The sequence below is a fragment of the Eupeodes corollae genome, chromosome 1, assembly GCF_945859685.1.
Source record: "Eupeodes corollae chromosome 1, idEupCoro1.1, whole genome shotgun sequence".
NCBI lineage: Eukaryota > Metazoa > Arthropoda > Insecta > Diptera > Syrphidae > Eupeodes > Eupeodes corollae.
In genome coordinates, this window is record NC_079147.1 from 107,390,154 (window position 1) to 107,412,576 (window position 22,423).

Below are 22,423 nucleotides of genomic sequence, written 5' to 3' on the forward strand. Positions count from 1 at the left end.
TGCATTCATTACAGTTCTGCACAGTTCCTTAATTTTAATCCTTAATAAGCACATAGAAATCTCTAACCTCATGAAGAGTTGGTGCAAGACGAATTGGTTGATTATTTTGATATTGTTTAATGTAGCCAATTTTTTGACGAAGTTCTAAAATAAATGAAAACACTATCTATAATTCTCGGTTTATCAAGGAAACTTCATTTTAAAAATGTTTTTGAGTTCTAACATGTCCTTGTTTTGCAATTTTTATAGCACCCCGTAGATAGTTTTTTACTCAAAATTCTGACATTTTACAAACAAAATTAAGAAAAAATTTGCCATTTTTTGTTAGAGCGGTTATTATTATTTTACAAACAAAATTAAGAAACAATTTGCCATTTTTGGTTAGAGCGGTTATTATTATTTAAAGATTTGATTTCTATAGTCTTACTATTTTTCGAAATAGAAATGGTGCTTTTGTGTTTCATTGGATTTCATTTCAGATTTGAACATTTAAAAAACATCTTATTTATTAAGAGATCAAAAGAAATTTATTACGAGACCTTCAATCTCTTAAATATCATATCATGCATTTAATATAAATTAAAGAAAGTATTATCTTGAACACTGCTTAATATCGTTAAGTAAATTGGAAATAACTCTTATGAAAATGTCAAACAACAAAGCACCTGTAAGCGATGGAATACCAGCAGAGTTTTTCAAAAATTTGAACAATAGTTTAAAGACCTACATTCTTTATTTCTTCAACCTCCTCTATGAAAATGCTTGTGTTCCTTCAAATTTTACTAAAGCCCTCATTTTTATAATATTTAAGAAAGGAGATCCTAATCATCCTGTGGACTACAGGGAATATCCATTCTTAACTCGCTTAAAAAGATATTTTCTAGAATTCTTTATGATAGATTATCTGCCTGAACTGAAGGAACTAATATTCTCAGCATATTTAAAGCTGGCTTCCGCTCTGGGTTCACCACTATGGATCACATATTTGCATTGACTAGCTTAGCTAGAAATCAGATTAAAAAAAAAAAAAAAACAACTTTATGTCTGTTTCGTTGATTTCAAAGCTGCATTCGACACAGTAAACAGACAGGCTATGTTTTATAAGCTCCCAAATATGGGAATATCACGAAAACTTTTGATGCATTTTCAATTTCTGAAATCTTCAAACACAACTGTATGGGATGGATCTAAACTGCCAGAGTGGTTCGAAACAACGGCAGGCGTTCCACAAGCAGGCATTTTGAGCCCTCTGATATTCGCTCTGTTTGTTGATGATATTCCTGATATTCTACCGGTTGACGTAATCTTTGCGGGAACTCTCAACAAAGTTTTGCTCTATACTGACGAATTTATATTACTAGCTGGCAATCCTTTTTCACTGCCACTTCAAATTAATAAATTACAGTCGTACTGTAAAACATGGATTCTGAAAATTAACGTTCAAAAAACAAAAGCAATGATGATTGAAAACCGAGAATGTAGAAAAGCTCCTGAAGAAGCCTGGAGACTTGGTAGCGAACGGATCGAATGTGTACGTAAATTTAAGTATCTAGGAGTTCTGTTTACGTATAACTTAAACTTTTTCAAGCACGCCAAGAAAAAAAAGCAGTGAAGCTAAGTTAGCATTGAATTCAATGTATCCGACTTTTTTTTACAAATCTCGATATTGACCATTCGTCAAAATTCAAGGTTTTTAATGCTATACAGTCAACTCCTGTATGTGCTATGGGATACAAGCATTTGGGGTTACTCCTTTCGAAGAGCTTGAGTTGGCCCAAAGACATTTTTCGTTTGCCGAACTCCACGCCGACCTACGCAACTCATGTCGAAACAGTATTACCACCAATCTATATAAGAAACCTTAAGGCTACTTCAGACTATTATATGAGAGTGATGAGAAGAAGGGATACCAGTCTTCATAAATTGATATTGGTTAGACTATTGCATACAAATGCATCACCTTTCAGGGAATGGAACCAGCTGGCTATACCTCACTACATCATGTTTTCAATAACTGAACGAAATCTGCATGAGTGGCACGATTTTTCTGCGACTATCACCTCAAGAATAGATGATGCAATATTCGATCAACACTTGACCAGAGCATCAGTGTCTTCTTCTAGAAATATTTATAGTAAACTCAATCACGGAATACCTACGGAAGAAAGCTATTTAAATGTTGAAAACTTTGCCAATTTAATAAGTACAGTTTCTAAAGCAAAGGTGGAAATTCTCAACCTTAATTTCATCCTCCATAGAGTTGATTTGCAGCAAATTTGTAACGTAACAGAAGAGAACTAGAAGATGTTTACCATTTTATAGCTGTGTGTCCAATTTTTCAAGAAATTCAGTGATTGTATAACCAAGAAAGTTATTTGTCTGTCAATAGTCTTCACGAAATATTAAATGGTGCTCGGGGTTGGTATAAATTGTACAAATTTTGTGAACATGCTCAAATGTATAGTAATAGTTTCTAAAATATCACTCATGCTCTACAATGCTTTTTTGTTTTAAATCATTAGAATAGCAGTACCATAATCTTTAATGAACTTTGTACAAAATTAAATTGAAAAAAATAAAGAATTTATAAAAATATAATAATAATAATTATGTATATTGAACAGTTTTTAGAAATCGTGTGTTCAATGGATTCAGCCAAGAGATTGTTATCGAGTTTAAAAACGGGCCTATTGTCATCTTTAAACCAATTTACGTATCTACACTTTTATCTGGGCATGTTATCCATGAAAATATTGACTATTTTAAATTGGATGGATCTGTGCAGGCTCAATAATATTCTAAAAATTCGAATTCTAATATTCTATATATCATATTATGTCCTCTCACCAATTAATGTGAAATATATGTAAACCTTAAAAAGAGCGTACGAAAAGTTAATAGTTCAATAGGTTTAAATGCATATGTAACGTTTACGCTTTATGAAACTGTGACGGCATTTTACGCTCTGCAGCTTCTTTGTATTACTTTTTGGCAAACCGTTTATCGTTATATATATTTTATAAAAATACTAGCTGACCCGACAATCGTTTTTTTGTCATATAAACAATTTGTAGAGAATATTTTGCTAGAAATAAATAACTTATTGTAAGTATGGTAAATAAGTGGGAGAGGTATAGAGACAAAAAAAATATCAATTCCTTGCTGCAACAAAAAAAAAATCAAATGGAGTGGCGCAACAGTCCGTTGTGAACCAGGGCCCACTGACTTACAACTCTCAACCATTCCTGTGTGCGAGTACTGTTGTCAGGAATGGAAGGGACCTACAATTTAAGGCCGAATCCGAGCGGCTAATTTGAGAAAGCACTTTTTCATGACAAGAGTTACTCTTGAAGGATTTGTCAATTCGTCGCAAGAGGCAGTACCCGCGAAAATAATTTTTTTTTTTATTATTAAGGTGGCGCAGGCAGGGATTGAACCCAAGACCCCTTGCATGACAGTCCAACGCACTAACCATCATGCCTCGAGTTCTACTTGATGCAACAGAGTGTACAATATTTTTTGTGATCCCATCTTTCCCCAATACAAATAAACTCTATGGTTTGCCCACTCGAAAGCACGCCACGTATAATTCCGTGTAAAAAACATGACATGCTCAAATCTAAGCCACAGACAGACATTGTTTGGCATTGAGACTTATTGATAGTCATTGCAAATGCAAATTGAAGGCGTTTGAATTGAATTGGCACATCTGTGGGTATAATAGGGATTTGCGGCAATAATATATTTCTAATTTGGAATTTGCCATTTAGAATTATCGCTTCAATAACATTTTTCATCAAAAAACTCAGTTGGATAATTTACAGCTTCGGTAGAACCACAAACTATAAATAGATTTGTATAACACCAAGTTTCCTGGTAACAAATGTTGCATCTTGAGATTTATTTAGTTGACATCCACATTGTTTGCTCTTTCTGCCGGCCAATTATGATTTTTATATTGTCTGTTGAAATCGGGAAATATCTGGTCAATGAGACGTTCTGGTGAGACAATAATCGTGCAGAAATCGACCGGTAGTTTAATGCATCCAGTTTCATCTGTAGTAACTTTTTGTCACCTTTATCTAAAAGCTGTTTTGGGAATGTTTCAGTGGATGGATCTAAAAGCATTTGAACACGCATGTTTACTTTCAGTTGTATTTTTCTAACATAACGCCACAGTGGCAATGATTTTAAGCACGCGTTGATCTCATCACCGTAAGTTGAACGCGGAATAACGGGAAATGTTTGTCTGAAATCACCTGAAAAGAGTGCCGCCAAATAGTATGTCGTTGATTTTATATCTTTGAATTTAACGCCTCAAGCGAATGTTTGTGTGCCATAGGGCATTCATCAAAAATGACTATTTTACACTGTTTCAGCACTGTGGCCATGAATGATTTTTTTTTTGGTCGTATTTTAGCGAGAGTTATCAAAATAAGGATTGTTTTTCCGGTTCCACCTTGTCCTGCCGAAACTGCGAGCATGGTGTGTTTAAAAACGGTTCTTTGTTCTTCATTCATTAATAAAAAAACATTGCCAGCAACAATCGCTTCCATTTCTACATTATTGTATTGCTGTTCACGATTCCATTCAGATTCTATTAAATAAGATGCATTTCCATTTCGTGAATGCATATAGGAATTAATGAGTGGTAATTTGGCAATGATAATGCAAAGATCTTCAATAGCAATGAATACTTAATTGAACATAGCGTCACTGAATACCTACTATCGTAAGATCGTTGCACCGTGTACGATGTTGATGCAATTCAACCATAGCTTTTAGGAATATAATAAATAGATAAAAACCTATTCTCAAACCTACCGAATGTATATGCAAAATTTCATTTAAATTGGTTAAGCCGTTTCGGAGGATTATGGCAACTAACACTGTGACAGGAAAATTTTATATATAAGAAGATAGAACTCAATTGAGTCCCAATTTATCAAAAATATGATTTTTAGAGACTAGAACTTTGTCAAGTAATTGACCGTAAATGTATTTTATAAAGAAAAAATGTGTCAAATTAGTCAAAACCAATCATGCATTATTTTTAGTTTGGGTCTTTAAATTTAATTCAATGTAATGTTTGAGAAATGCCAACTCTTACAATATAAAAACCATAAACATTTTCCCACAGAAAGTTATTGTAAATTAATATCGAACTTAAAATGTTGATATTTCTCGACGTTCTACTGTGGTCCAGAATATACATCCAAAACTTATTTATTAAAATTTCTGACATATAATAATTTGATCCAAACCCCATTAAATCGAATGCTGGACACCGAAACTATGTAATAAGGCATTAAGTTAATGATTGTTGTAAATACTTCAGTAGTATGGCAATACCAAAGATAACAAATTCTTAACAATTTACTTATTATCAAAACAAAGAGTTACACGCGTTTGCAGATTTCGTTACGTCGTTGAATGTTTATCGGTGCATTTTTTTTGTGATTTCTTAATGCTTTATATATTATATCTACCATAAAAAACAGTAAGTATTTTTATATATTTTTGGTTATTCCGTTGTTTAGTTGTTATAGTATTTTTGATAAAAGTTAAAATAGATCGAGTCTTATTTAAAATGGCAGATCATTGCAGACATTACTTACGTTTGTATTAGTTAGTACATATATTAAGAAATATAACCGGAACAAAATGTAAGTCCCCGCGTTGACCCAGTATTTTTTTTTTTTTTTGAAATGATTTATTTGAGGAATGGTTAAAATTCAAAATATTAACTTGGACTAAATGTGTAAGATCATTAGAATTGCATATTTACAACACTAAGCACCTGGAAAACGAAGGTATTCAAAGTTAGTTGTAAAATTTTGTGAAAAATGTTGAATCTGTTGGAAAAAACCAAATAACTACCAACTTAGATTTTTGAAACTCAATAAAACATGGCTTGAAACCAAAATGAAATTGTTTGGTAATGAAGGTGTGGGTAGTCAACCTGGGCTCTCAAAAGCTGGAAGGCCATCAAAAAATTTCCTTGAGGCTGGTATTAGAAGTCAACAAGAAAAAAGGATAAAATATGGTTGCCAATAACTCTTTGGAGGAACTTTCACGTGCAACTCAATCTGCGTTATGGAAGAGTGGTCAGCGAGATGCCGCTCATGTTCATGGAGATTAAATTACAAGATTTGCTTAATTTGACAATGAATATGTTATGTGAAATTCAAAAAGAAGTACTTCTGACATCAACTAGCAATTTATTTACTCTGGTTAGTAAATGTTGTATAGACGGTAGTCAAAGTTATTATAGAATACTTAGTAGCTCATCAGCAGAAGAGTCATCTGTTTTGATACGAATATTATATGGCAAAATAAAGTACCATCTTCCACACGGTTTTGCAGAGCTATTAAAATTATTTTTCCCAAAGAAACACCAGAAATTACTAAATCAGAGGTCAATAACATTAAAGAGCAAATTGCAAATTTGCAGAGATAACAATATCAGAATATCGACTTTAATCTTGTGCTTACAATAGTGGATGGCAAGTTTTATCACACATCCACCGATACGAAGTCTACACAAAGCTGTTACATATGTTAAGAAGAGCCATCAGCAATGAATAATCTACAAAATGTGATCCACAAAAATCCCAAGATTGAAAATCAATATGCATATACCATGTAGATTGCACATCAAATCTTGGCAGGTCAGAGGTGATAATAAAAGTTTAGTAGAGTCAAGAAAATGGAAATCGTTTATAAATTGAGGCAAGCATTGGCCATCATTATTGACCAGCCGGAACCTGGATATGGATCTACAAATACGGCAAGAACTTTTTTTGAAAATTATAAAAAGTCGACTGAAGTGACGGGGTTGGATGAGACTTTAATTTATCGCTTCTATATTATTATGCAATCGATTTATCTGGATACGAAATAGATGTCACTAAATGTAATGAGTATTCCCTGTAAACTGCAAAACAGTACGTATCCTCGATCCGTGGTATACTCGTAATATAGCGACTAGTGTTCACAAAGTGCTTATTAATGGATCTGAAGTTATTAAGCAAGCAATTTTGCCTTTTGGACAGTTAGGAGAGGAATCACAAGAGGCCAAAAATAAAGATTTTAAGTTCATAAGAGAACATAGAAGCAGAAAAGAAACAGCTGAGCATACTAACATTGATCTTTATAATTATTTTTTGTTGTCATCAGAGATCCTATCATATCTGAATTAAGTTTATAGTGAAAATGTTTTAAAAAGAAAAAAAATTAACTAGAAGGAAATATAATCCCCTAAAACACAAATTCCTTACCTTTTACTAAAGAAAAAACAAGAGATTTGTTTTGTTTTGGTAAAATGCAACTTCTATTATCCAAAAAGCTACTATAACTTATGATTTTTTGTCATTTTTTTGGTTTTTACAAAGCGAGAAATTAATTCGCGTTAAATGTGCATTCTGGGCCCCTGTCGTTCCTTGAAATCTAAGTACAAAGCTTTTAGAGCGATGTTAGTACGTTCGGGATACTAGATTTTGTCGGCAAAATCTCAAAAAAGGACTTTAAAAAAAATGTATCAAAAGTGGTTTTCTTATACGAGTAATAGTTATTTTAAGAAAAGACATGAAAATTTGGCTGGCCAAAAATATTTCTCGAACCAATTTAATTATAGAAGCTTCTTTATTGAATTTATTACAACACTTAGTGATACCAAATTTGTATAAAATCGAACAAATCAAAAAAAAACTTTTTTTTCTTTATAAATACAAAATGTGTTATCACGAATATTTTCGGAATAAAAAACGAATTTTCTCCAGATCAATGTTAAGCATCAAAGGCTTACATATTTGACATCTTTTAATTTTTTTTTTATAAAAATGTAAGTTAAATTGTTGTTACATATAATAAGAAACCTAAAAAAATACAAAAAGTTGGAAAAAACAATTTGCAAGTTTTCGTTAGAGCGGACATTTATTTGAAGATTTGGTTTTTATATGCTTTTTAGAAATAAAAATTGTGCTTTCGTGGTAAAAATGATTTTAGACTCGAATATCTTTCTCGAGAATGATTGAACGAATTAACTTCAAAATCATTGCATTGTTTTTTACATAAGATATTTTTTGTTTGTTAAAGACCAATTGGCATTTTTCTATAAGAAATAATGGTTTTTGATATAAGATATTTATTGACTTTAAACTTTTGTATCTTACACAAAATGATGTTATTAATATTTAGTTAAATTTTACGAACAGGCCCGAATATGGAAAGTTATCAGTGTGGGTCTCATCAAAGCCTCTTTTTTTGTTTCTTATTAAAAATCAACAAACAAAAATACAAAATTACAAACCTAGATATCTTTCCTAATGCCGGATTCTAATTAAAAGTAAAACAAAATATTTTTTTACACGAACTTTTAATTTTGTTCCTCTAATTAAATTAAGTTGTATAGCTGGATCTTTTCGATTTATCAAACGAGGCACTAAATACAAATAATTATACGAGTAAGTGTATTTTTAAACCGGCACTTATACAATTTTATTTATCACTTTTTTAATGTTAAACATAAAAACTTAAGTTCCACTTTTAGCATACTTTTAGGCTGTACACTTTTTTTAAATTATTATTTTTTTTTTTTCACAGCTCAAAAAATAAAACAATAACTATGTTATTTGTTTGTGATTAAAAAAAGGATTAATAACGCCTTAGAAATATACAATGCACGACCGTGATGTTATCCTGGCAGTTGTTGGCAAGGAACTGAAGACAAATAAACTTTGTATCCTTGTTCATAGCGCACCTGTCGCACAACAAATGAATTCCATTTGATTCGATGTCATAAAAACCGTAGCCGTACCGTACCATCCTTAGTCAAAGTTCACGCCAATGCAGGACTCTTCTTTATTCACCCGCAACGTATGCAGGGAATTTCGTTCGTCTAAAGCTATTTTTGTCCCTTTCTCTATCGTCCCATCAACAACCTAAAGAGCGACGATGACAACAATAGAGAGCAATCCTTTACATGTGAATTTTTGACGAATTGCCGCGTCCGTCGCCATGCTCTAGAGATCCATACACTGGCATAGCTTCATCCCCCAACCGGGTAACTGTATCGGAGTGCTTAAGAGTTTATTTTTATTTTGTAGAGTTTGTAGAAGCATCTCCAACCATCTGCTACAATGTTGGGATGTTGAAAACGTTACAGCGCATGTTCGTTAACGCCTACAGTTATTTTGTTAACATTTTTACTGGGCTTCTTTGGTTTTTTTTTTCTTAGCCTAAGGATTATGGATAACTGGGCAAAGCAACAAGTCCCATTGGAATGCCCCTTAGGAACGCCCCCATGTCGATGAACTACACACTATAATACTCAATATTCGCCCTTCGCCTGCATGCTGCTGCCGCCATCGCCATCCGTATCAGCTAAACAGAACATACCGTTATTTGATAAAAGCGAACAAAAGCCAGTTCGGTAGTAGTGGAACTTTTTATAGCCTTTTGTGGTTTTGCGAAGCAATAAAATGTCTACTGATTGCCAAGTTCTATACAACAAAAATAAAACCTCTGATTGTCCTGCCTTCTATTTTTAAGCTTCAACAAAATTGCGTTTTTGGGAAAGGATATAGAAGTATTGATGGAGTGGATTATGGTAGGTAGGGTGACATATTTAGGTACCTCTACTGAAAGATGTCTTGAAAAATGAAAAATTGAAATCTTTAAAAGCAATGGTTAGGGTTTTAAATTTAACAAAGTGATGGATAAACTATTTTTGAGGTTTATCTTTTTGTATTCTTTTAAAACATTCATTTTGCAAATGAATTGGATAAAAGTATTTCAATTTTATTCCAATTAATGTTTACAAATTCTGATTACATGCTACTTTTAATAGAAAAACAACTTATTATAAAAGTATTCATTTTTGATGGAGGTAGGGATATCTTAGAGAATTTATAATAAATAATAACAGGGTGTGCATTTTTGTTGCATTACATACAGCACAGTGACCAACAATTCTTACATTCTACTGAGAGGGATAAAAGACCGAAAGCAAAGGGTTTAATTCTTATTTAATTAAAACACAAGGCCCAAATAAGTTTTGTTAAAAATGAACCATGATGCTCCTTTTTTTCTTTAAATTTTAAATTTAAGAGAGCTAGCTGAAAGACTTTTTCAAATGTCTTTGAAATATCAATTGCAATAATCATAGTTTCTCCAAAACTATGTTAAGAATTATTTCACTAATGTTATGAAAGCCATATTGTCGGTCATTAAGAAACTTTTCTGTTTCTGTAATTGCTGTTTTCCAACTACTCAAAACCCGGATCCTAGATGAAAAGGAAGACAGAAAAGCTTGAACTGGAATTTTTTCTTGTTTGGAATAACACAATTTCAGGATAATAAAAGTATCAGCGAATTTATGTGTGTTGAGATGATAGCAGCATCAACATATACGGGGTCATTCATTTTGAGGTTTCAAAAGAAAACATAAATAAAACAAATTTAAAATATTTGTTTTGATTATTTTCCTTTTTTAATATAAAGTTTCATTATGGCATTATACATCATTTAAATTACTTCCACGCGAATTGTTGCAAGCATCGAATCTTTTGAGGTAATTTTCGACTACATTTTGACAAATATCGTCAGCCATAACTTGACGAATGTTGGTTATTAACTGTCTTTCGCGTAGCCTCACAAGACAAATCTAGCGGTTTCAAATCACAAGATATTGGTGGCAAGGTTATATCCACAAGAACTTCCTCGCCCACGAAATATAGTTGTGAAAGTTATCATAAGACGGTGACAGTCGTTCCATCGTATGTTTCGAAGAAGTAAGGTCAAATCACTCCTCCCGACCAAAGAGCGCACCAAACAGTAATTTTTTGTGGATGTAATGACCTCTCTTCAATTACTCGAGGATTCTCAGAACCCCGAATACGACAATTTTGTTTATTAACATTATTAACATACCCACCGAGTGAAAAATGTGCTGAAGACAATTTTCTTCGAAAAATCGCCGTCCGCCACCTGTTGTAACCAATTCAGTCTCTTATCACAATCTTTCCAATTACTTGCGTAGTTGGACGATTATGTAAACCATATCACATTAATATAGGTATCCCAAATACCACGTTCTTCAGAGGTTTTGAATCGTCGGATTTAGACTCCACAGTTTAATTGTTTGCAAACTATTTTAAATCGGTTTGCTCTCATTCAGTTTGTAAGAACAGTGCAAGAATAACATAACAAGCAGGTTTGTTATTGGTTCGAGGCAATTAAGCAGAGCATTAGTTAATTCCACATTGACATCAATTCAATCAAATTATAGTTCTGGACCAGATGGCATTCTTTCCCCAGTCTTAAAATGTTGCTGTGATTCCATCTGTGCTCCTTTCAAAGGCATATTCAACAAGTTTCTTCAAGTTGATATGAAGAATGGTAACTTTCTTAGGTTAGGATTTTCATGCATTAGTATTTGACAGATCAAGCGGGATTTTAGACATGGTGTCAAAGAGAAAGATGCTCAGTATGCTTTGACATTTCATCATGAATAGACTTACTAACGAGCAACGCTTGCAAATCATTGAATTTTATTACCAAAATCAGTGTTTCGCGCTTTACGTCCGATTTATGGTCTACATAATCGACCAAGTGAGCAAACAATTAATGCGATTGTGACCAAGTTTCGCACTCAGTTTACTTTATTGGACATTAAACCAACCACACGAATGCGTACAGTGCGTACAGAAGAGAATATTGCGTCTGTTTCTGAGAGTGTTGCTGAAGACCGTGAAATGTCGATTCGTCGCCGTTCGCAGCAATTGGGTTTGTGTTATTCGACCACATGGAAGATTTTACGCAAAGATCTTGGTGTTAAACCGTATAAAATATAGCTCGTGCAAGAACTGAAGCCGAACGATCTGCCACAACGTCGAATTTTCAGTGAATGGGCCCTAGAAAAGTTGGCAAAAAATCCGCTTTTTTATCGACAAATTTTGTTCAGCGATGAGGCTCATTTCTGGTTGAATGGCTACGTAAATAAGCAAAATTGCCGCATTTGGAGTGAAGAGCAACCAGAAGCCGTTCAAGAACTGCCCATGCATCCCGAAAAATGCACTGTTTGGTGTGGTTTGTACGCTGGTGGAATCATTGGACCGTATTTTTTCAAAGATGCTGTTGGACGCAACGTTACGGTGAATGGCGATCGCTATCGTTCAATGCTAACAAACTTTTTGTTGCCAAAAATGGAAGAACTGAACTTGGTTGACATGTGGTTTCAACAAGATGGCGCTACATGCCACACAGCTCGCGATTCTATGGCCATTTTGAGGGAAAACTTCGGAGAAAAATTCATCTCAAGGAATGGACCGTTAAGTTGGCCACCAAGATCATGCGATTTGACGCCTTTAGACTATTTTTTGTGGGCCTACGTCAAGTCTAAAGTCTACACAAATAAGCCAGCAACTATTCCAGCTTTGGAAGACAACATTTCCGAAGAAATTCGGGCTATTCTGGCCGAAATGCTTGAAAAAGTTACCCAAAATTGGACATTCCGAATGGACCACCTAAGACGCAGCCGCGGTCAACATTTAAATGAAATTATCTTCAAAAAGTAAATGTCATGGACCAATCTAACGTTTCAAATAAAGAATCGATGAGATTTTGCAAATTTTATGCGTTTTTTTTTTTAAAAAGTTCTTAAGCTCTTAAAAAATCACCGTTTATTACCAATTAAACTTTTTTCACTTTGTATGTAACTAATGCTTCGGAACAAACATTTCAAGTGGAAGCATTATGCATTGACTTTAGTAAAGCCTTTAAAACTTGGATAGTGTTGTCAACTTAAGCAATCTGACATTGGTACCCTATCAAATTGGTGTCACATCAATAGCCTGAAATTGAATATCAAAAAGTGTTACAAGATCTCTTTTTCCATCTCACATTTTGTTAAACAACTATTCAATTAATCAGTGGCTTTAGATAGGGTTTCTATGATTAAAGACTTTGGAGTTATTTTTGATTCTCAACTTTCTTTTAAAAGTAATTTTGATTATTTGGGCCCTAAGCCTAATTTTTTAGTAGGTTTTATAAAACGTAATGGAAAAGATTTTAGAGAGCCTTTTATATAATGATTCTTGTTTAAATCTCTTCTCAGATCAATTTTGGAATACGTGGATGTTATTTGGAGTCCAATTTATGAAGTTCATTCTGATCGTATTGAAAAAATTCAAATACATGTATGTATTTAAAAAATGGATTGTAACTCAAGTCCTAGTTTTAAGACTAGATGCCAATTACTTTGAATAAAAACTTTAAAATGAAGAACAAAAATTAATAATTTAATGTTTCTTAGTCTTTAGAAAACCTTCATTTAAAACTGATGTACTATATTTATTTACTTTTTAATTTGCCATTGGAGTGCGTATATCTGTTAGCTGTAATATTGCTTGTAGATACCGTTATGAACCAAGATAATGCATCCAACTTTCCCACCGAGTTTTTAAATTCACTGAAATTGCCTGAATTACCACTTCACAATTTGCAGTTGAAAATATGATCTCATGCTGCTGGCAGTGAAAAAGATGATAAATAACGTATACTTTACAAGCTTTTTAAATTTTCTTTAATTATAACTATAAATAATAACATATTTTGTATACATTTTGTTTATCAAATATTAACAACAATACTTTGTATAAGGAAGATAAAATAAATAACTGGCTTTGTTTTGTTTTTTTCTAAAAATTCTGGATACACAAATTATGACAATTTAACACTTATTACTGTAAAAAAATTTAATATTAAAATTATATTGTTATAAATTGAAAATTAATTTGAAACTAAAATTACTTTAAAATAAAATTAAATAATTAGTTAAACTTTTTTGATATTGATTACTGAAATAAGCCTCCCCAAGGCTTATGTCTCTATTGTTGGTTTTTTTTTGTACCAATTTGTGATATATCATCACTCTATTTGGTCTCCATTTCGTTGACCATCTTTGGTCCTGAAGTCTAGATTCCATTTCAACTTTCTTGTTCTATTCCGGTTCTATTGCGAATATCTGATAGATAGATATTCTTTACTTTCGTATTAACAGTTTCATTTGGTAATATAATAATTATATACAGAGATTTGATATTTGATATATCTTTCTGCTGAACAAGTATATTAATTTATATATAGAATTTAGATAATAATCATTTAAGTAGGTAATATTTTTGAAGGAAAATATAAACAAAACCTTCAACGCAAATTGAAAAGTGCAGTTACATTTTGACTCAAATAAAACTAAGATTTCTAGATTTTAGGTTAGTAGAAAAAAGGATAATATAAATGATAATTGATAAATATATTTTAATATATTAGTAATTTGTTAGTAAGAATTAACATATTGTTAAGTAAATAAATATAAATATGTAAATGAATAAATTAGTGCATAAATAAGTCTATAAATAAATAAATAAATAAATAAATAAATAAAATAAATAAAATAAACAAACTAATAAATAAATAACTATATAAAAAATAAATAAATAAGTAAATTAATAAATAATTTACTTCGATTACAAAGAACCCAAAATAAAATACTAAACATGATGTTAAATCTGCCATGGCACTATTCTAGGGAAGATCTCCACTTACTTGCCAAAATTGAAAAAGATTTATTTAGAATAAGTTATTTGTTTATGCGATATAATGCATCTTGCAGACTATCGGAAAACTTCTTTATCTCAAATTTGGATATTTAGAAATAAAAAAAAATACAAAAAAAAATTAAAAAAACACGAAACTGAAAAAAAAAATGTAAAAATAAAAATTAAAAAAAAACGGTTAAAGCTTTATATTTGTTACTTATTTATTTATTTATTTATTTATTTCTATCCTTATTTATTTATTTATTTATTTTTGTTTCTTATCATATATACTTTGTCTGTTTTTATTGTATTTATTTATTCACTTGTTCATTCATTTGTTTGTTTAATTATTTGTTTATTTATTTATTTTTTTGTTTTTATTTATCTACTTTTTTTGTATGTAGTTATTTATTAACTTTCTATTTTACTTGTAAAGCATTTTTGAGATTAGCGTTTTTCGATGCTTCCTAGCCTCCTATTCTCTGCAATCTTGGATAACCATGATTCTTGACAATTTGAAGAAGGTTTTTTTGTAACTTTTTCCTTCGATTTGTTAATTATGTTAAATTGTGATAATTTTATATAAAATTGTTATTTTTTTTTCAGAAGTAAAGTAGGGTTATACTGAATCTCTGTAAATTGTGCAATATGATTATAAGAAAAAATGTAAGCATCATTTTTAGAAGCTTCTTGCAGTTTTTTAAGATGATAATTTGCAAATTTCCCCTAAACCTGGCATCAATCCAAAAGTATTGCTTGGAATGCTACTATTTTGATTATCATTTTATTGTTGTTGCTAAGAAAGGACTTTCTATTTATAAAAAGATACAAAATATTTATAGCAATGATAACTTTTTGCAGAGCTCTGGCAATATATTCTCTGAATGTCAGTTTTTGATCTAGATATTTCACACTTGGTTCCTATTTAACATTTACACTATTAACGGTAAGTTGATTGCTTGGTAGGTAACAAGATTTTCTTTTTCTACTGAAAAAGATGGCTTGTAGTTTGTCAGAATTCAGCTTTATTCTCCATTTAGTGTAATAATTAGTCATCAATTCTATCGCATTTTTTAAATTTGTCTCAATGGTAAAATATCTGCATTTCATACATATGTTCAAAATTTTCCTTTCCATTTTGGTCTGACATATCCTTAGTTGATCAAGTGTTTTTGCCGTCAAGCTCATTGTTTTTGGTCCGTCACTAAGGATTGGTAGAATAGCAGAGTCGAAAGTAAATTTCATTGTCTCTGCACTTTGGTGAAATATGTTTATATATGGTAAAATATGTTTCATGCTCCAGAATTGTTTCCAGTTATTTGTAACACGTTTGTTGATTTCCTTATTTTCCTGGTTCTTAAAGATTTTAGCTCTCCCAAATACATAATATATATATAATCTACGTACTCAATATATTCTTAGTCCAACGTTTTATATTATTTTGTGTGTTTTGACATGGCTTTAGTTTTCGTTTTGTTTATTTAAAGTCCATAATTTTAACCCAAGGTAGTTAGTTCCGTTAACATATTTTGAACGTGTATAATAGAATGTTAAATTTTAAAATTGTCTTATACCATATTTTGTATTCCAAGTTGGGAATTGAACTAAATAAAGGTAGTGAAAGCTAATCTCTTTAAATTGAGGTTTTTTTAGATCTTATAGTTCTGAGTTCGCTTAGTTCTTTTTTTTCTCGGTTAAGTAGTTGTGGTTTATTAACTTCCCATAGGAAATTATTGTAATGAGTCCGATTTGTCAAACTAAAAATTTTGACATTTCGCGTCATTTCAAGGTCCCTAGAGTCGAAATAAAAGGTTTTTAGAAAGATGTCTGTGCGTGCGTGTGTATGTTCGTTCGTACGTCCGTACGTTCGCGACGTTTTTTCGTCGTCCACAGCTCAAGAACCAGAAGAGATATAGAATAAAAACAAATTTTGTTATACAGATAATAAGGCAGAAAGATGCAGAAAGGGATCTCAAGAAAATTGCGTGGGTGTTTTTTTTACCATAGCAGTTTGAAAAAAAGGTGCAAATTTTGGTTAACCCTAAATATCTTACGAACCAAAAATGCTAGAGACTTGAATTAAATTTTATATAATATATTGTAACGTGATATCAAAGAAGTATATTTTTTGAAAAAAATCCATTTAACCTTTTTTTTATAAATCAAAAAACTAAAAAAAAAATTGTTTCCTCCAAAATTTTACGACTAAAATATATTTTTATCTCCAAAACAATTTTGTGCAACGAAAAATAATATTTTTGACATCTGATAAAATTTTGAGAAAAATCGAATTGACTGTTTTTTTTTATAAAAAATAGAAATCGAAAAAAAACATTACTCAAAGTTGGTAAATATTGAATATCGATTCAAATATCTTTTCAAAAACTTAAAGTTTAGGCTTTAAACGTACATATGTTATCTTATAAGAAATATTGTTTTCGACATTCTGAAAAATGTTGAGAAAAATCTAATTGATATTTTTTTTACAAAAAATAAAAACCTAAAAAAAAATGTATTAAAGTTGGAAAAATTGATTTTCGACTCAAATATTTATTAAAAAATTGTAGATATTGGCTTTAAACTACTTTTATCTTTCAAAATATTTTTGTTAAAATTTAGTAAAATTTTGAAAAAATCGAATTGACAGTTTTTGTACAAAAATTAAAAACCTAAACAGAATTTGGTAAAAATTGATTTTCGACTCAAATATCTTTTCAAAAATTTGAAATATTGGCTTCAAACTTATTTTGCTTCACAGAAAATATTGTTTTCGATATTCAGTAATTTTTATATAAAAATCCAACAGTCCGTTTTTTTATAAAATTAAAATCTACAAAAAATAGTACGCAAATTTGGTAAAAATTGATACGAGTACATATAGATAAACTTTTAAGCAAGAAAACTTGTTAAGTTTATACTTGCGGTCAAAATTTCTAAGTAATCAAGTGTTATGTATAAAGAAAATATTTTTCAATAAAATATTTAGTCTGTCATTTACTATCGTTATAATCAAGTCGTTTTAATATAACTTTGTTAAAAGGTTATGGGCCCAGGACAATAGCAAGATTCAAGGAATATATATTATATACATATATTGGAGAAAAATGTCTGTACAACAGAATTTGGGAGTCCATCAAATGGAGAAGCTAACTGGTTCTGAAAATTGGTCAACATGGAGTTTTGCCATGAAAACCCAACTAGAACTCGAAGATTCATGGAAATGTATCGAGAATGTTCCTGGCGTTGAGTTGTATCTTTCTAAGGACAAGATTGCTCGTTGCAAAATGATTCTGGCTATCGACAAGAGTCTTTATGTCCATGTTAAGAATGCAACAACTTCCAAAGAAGTTTGGACTGCTTTGCAAAATCTTTTTCAAGACTCTGGTCTGGACAGGCGCATAGGTTTACTTCAAAAACTATGCTCAGTGGTCCTGGTAGAATGTTCCTTTATAGAAGATTACGTAAGCCAAAATGGTTTCGACCGCACAGAAGTTGAATGAAATAGGATTTGCAGTAAATGATGAATGGGTTGGTAGCTTATTATTGAAAGGTCTTCCTGATGAATATAGGCCGATGATCATGAGCATTGGTTGCAGTAGCAACTCCTATGGATATCAACATAAAACTGTCAAAAGAGATGTCACCTAAATCTTCAGAAGAAGAAAAAGAAATGGCTAAGATTCCTTATCAGCAAGCAATTGGAAGCTTATTATTCGCAGCACAGTGCACTCGACCGGATATTTGCTTTACAGTCAACAAATTAAGCAAATTCAACAACTGTCCTGGCAAAGAACATTGGACTGCTGTCAAGAGACTCTTTAGATATCTGAAAGGGACAAAATCGGCCAAACTGAAATTTTCAAGAAATGGAAATCCTGAATTTCAAATACATTCTGATTAAGATTGGGCAAGCGATTGTGACGAAAGAAGATCTGTCACAGGATACATACGTATCTTACAGGAAGGTGCCGTGTCTTGGGCGACAAAACATCAGCCAACTGTTGCATTATCCACAACAGAAGCCGAATATATGGCACTTTCGGCCTCAACTCAAGAAGCAATGTGGATTCGTGGCCTCGAGTCTGAACTGAACCATAATTTTAACAACTCGGTCATGAAAATATATTGCGACAACAAAAGTGCAGTTCATCTGGCGTCGACAAGCAAGTACTTATCAAGATCCAAACACATTGATGTTAGACATCACTTTATTCGTGAGAAGAAGAACATGAACATTATCTCTTTCATTGGAATTGGAACTGAATCAATGGTTGCAGATTATTTTACTAAGCCAGTTTCTACCGAAAAACATAATTTCTGTTCTAATAACATGGGTTTACGTTTGAGGTAAATTTTGTTCGAGTGGAGGTGTTGGAAAACTTGTTAAGTTTATACTTGCGATCAAAATTTCTAAGTAATCAAGTTTTGACTATTATGTATAAAGAAAATATTTTTCAATAAAATATTTAGTCTGTCATTTACTATCGTTATAATCAAGTCGTTTTAATATAACTCTGTTAAAAGTTATCAGTGTGGGTCGCATCCCAACCTCTTTTTTTTTTATTATTATTATAATTTATTGAACTATACATACATTTTCAAAACAATACTCAAAACCTAAAAGCAATCAAGGCTTCTATTTTAGGGATAAAATAGGTTTGTCTTCTTCTTAATGTCAACTCTTATCTTTATTCTTACAAGTCTGTGATGGCTGTGAAAATGTATATTTTTAAGTACAGTTTCAATTCTATTTATTTTTGTCTGAAGATAGTTTCCCAAATTTAAAGTACACATTCTTGGCTCACTTATCATTTGTTTGCTTATTTTTATATGGAGGTTTTTGATCTACTCTTCCTACGGCGATCGATCGGTTTGGGAAGGATTTTTGTGCTGATATATTTGTATTGATATTGGAGTCTTGTTCGGCCTTCATTGTTTGTATAGTCTATGGTTGGTATATTTAAATTGCTATTTGTTATTGATTGTTTCAGTGTTGTTGGGACAGGTTAGGTTATAGGTTAAAGTGGTTGGAAAAGAACACACTTAGGCCAGTTTAATGGCCCATTGTGACACCACATGAATCTTGAGGCTTCCTCCTAAGCTCAATGGAACCAGTTTGAGTATCTTACAAAATGTGAAAGGCTGATTATGCTGATATGATTTAGATCGTTTAGATCGTTAAAGAAGAATTCTTCTAGGTAATTCTTGCGTGGTGATGTTGTTCCACCTGCTACCTGCCCTCCTCACAACGTCTTGCATTAGCAACAGTTTACAAGTAGCGATTGGTATGCCAGTATGTCCCAAACGTGGTAGAATGGGCTGCAGTGTACCGTTCCTGGCGAGTTCATCTGCCTTACAGTTACCTGGAATGTCTCTATGGCCCATCACCCAGCAAAGGTGAATATTAAACTGTTGTGCCATCTGCATTAGAGATGATAGACAGGTATGGACTGTTATAGAGTTTGTAGAGATAGAGTCCTGAGATTTGATAGCAGCCTGGCTATCTGAGAAAATACGGATATCAGATTTCAATATCCCGTTCTCTTTAAGCCAGGACAAGTCTTTCTTTATCGCCAAAAGTTCCGCCTGGAACACGCTACAATGATATGGAAGGCGGAATGAGAGACTTAATTTCAGTCGTTCAGAGTACACACCTCCACCAACCCTTTCTTTTGTTTTTGACCCATCTGTATAGAAATGGATTGACTCATCTTCCAAGAATGTCCTATCATCCCAAAAAGATCTGGAAGGCACAGAAATCTGGAAATTTCTGTCGAATTGCAGTTGGGGATGGTGTAGTCTATGTGCTTTGGAATTGATTCTAAATACCTAAGAATTACGGAGTTACCAATGTTGTTGTTAGTCTACTGCGACGAAGCTTTGAGGCGAATAGGAGAGCTCTCAGCTATTTGTTTGCTGAATATGTCAAGAGCTGTTAGGTAGAGCAAGGTGTTCAGTTCGGCAGACCGGGGTCGTGAAAAGCGATCCGCTTATGCATAGGCAAGCTGAATGTTGGACTTTATTTAGCTTATCCCTGTTTATACCTTTCTCTAAAACAGTCTACCATACTGCCGCACCGTACATTAAAATCGGTATGATTACCGATGTTTATGGTCAATGCGTGATTCTGGGTTGTAAGCCCCATTTATTACCAATAGCTTTTTTGCAAGAAAAGAGAGTACTAGACCCTCGTCTGAGAATTTTAATTGGATTCCTTTGTATAGGGAGGGTTGACAAATGGCACCTTGTATCTCCTCGAAAATAAGACCAGATCGGTTTTGTGTGGGTTAACACAAAGTCGACACCGATCAGCCGAAATATAAATCTATCTAAGGCATTTCGTAAGAGTTCTTTTACGGTGTTAAGGTGCTTTTCTGAAACTGCTATAGCAACGTCGTCCGCATAGGCTATCACTCTGAAAGCCTCCGAATCCAGACTAGTTAGGATTGCATTCACCACTAGCTTCCAGAAAAGAGGTTATAGAACACCACCTTGCGGTGTCCCTCTTCCAACGAATAGTCTGCCAGAAGAGTTGCCCAGTTTTGAGTTAATTATTCTGCTAGTCAACATTAAATGAATTACCTCCCGAAGCGATATCTCTACATTAAGAGATGTTAGTGCAGATGTGATTGCAGATGTGTCCACGTTGTTAAAGGCACCTTCGATGTCGAGAAAAGCGACCATAGTGAACTCTTTATGATGGAGGAAATATTCGACGGTACGTACTAAGGTGTGTAACGCTGTTTCCACCGATTTACGTTTCCAGTAGGCATATTGTGACGAAGACAGAAGTCTTGTATCAATAGTTGCCCTTAAATGGATATTCGTCAGAGGAAGGACTAGATAGTCCAGGTTTTAGTAAGCTTTGCAATAAGTTCCTGTATGAAGCGCAGTCAGTTTTCCGATATTTTCTAAAAGTCAATGGACTTCATTCACATTAATATTGAACTGGATATATCTACGATCAGAGAATGAGTGTTCTTTGGATACTTTAAACTTCAAGATCATATGGTGCATAGTATCTGAGACAAGAGTTATGACTAGGACTTCTTGTTGAGTTTTAGTTGGTTCATTTTCAACATTACTTACTAATAGATTAGTACTAAGAATATAATCAAAAAGGGACTCACCTCTGTCGTTTATATTCGTACTTTTCGCGTTGTTTTGAACTATTTCTTTTTTTCTATGAATTCGTTCGACAAGATGTTGAGTCAGGAATTTTTTGATCGGGTTCCTGGGGTTAGTGTCAGTTGATCAAACTATTGCAGTTCTCGTCTAGCTCGTAATTCTTCTCTCTTGTAAGTTTTCGTTAGAACAGGATCATTTTCTTGAAATTTCTGGTTCATTTTCTTTCCATAGTTTGCCTTCAACGACGAAGTCATCTAATCTGAAGTATGTTTTCTTTCCTTCTTTTTTTAAATTCGAGTAGTTTAGGGATAAGAGATTTTCTTGCTGCAACCACAGATTATGCTATGTCTTCGGCGATAATGAATGTTGGCCCCGACTGTTCCCAAGTAATATATTTTGTTTCTTGTCATAGCTTTTAAAGGTAAGTCTAATTGGTTTAATTTTTGTATCTATCTTCTTGACTAGTTGCAAACAGCTTTCCATGTAATTTTTCATTATATCAAACTGTTTGTTAGACTTGTTAATCACGTCAGTAATCATTAGCAAGAGTTCCTCTGTAGTCCGTTCTTTTTCGTCTATTTTATGATATTATTGGTTGAGGATTATGTCCTGCCAATGATAACATACTAAACCAGAAAGTGTTAGAAACTTAGTTGTAGTAATAAGGAACGGATGAGAGTTGTACGTTACTAGTT

The 22,423-nt window shown here is 32.5% G+C and overlaps 1 protein-coding gene across 2 annotated transcripts in view; it reads right to left on the reverse strand.

The window, feature by feature from the left end:
* The window catches only part of LOC129942728 (zinc finger protein 91), a 35,252-nt gene extending 13,413 nt beyond the window's left edge, over positions 1 to 21,839 (reverse strand). Inside the window, exon 1 of one of the 2 annotated variants that reach the window (XM_056051774.1) lies at positions 21,731 to 21,839. The gene's annotated coding sequence lies outside the window, so the exon portion shown is untranslated. Of the gene's footprint in view, positions 1 to 8,311; positions 9,013 to 21,730 lie in introns of those variants that run through there. The other variant, XM_056051773.1, reaches the window with a different exon arrangement.
* Positions 21,840 to 22,423: the final 584 nt, after the last annotated feature.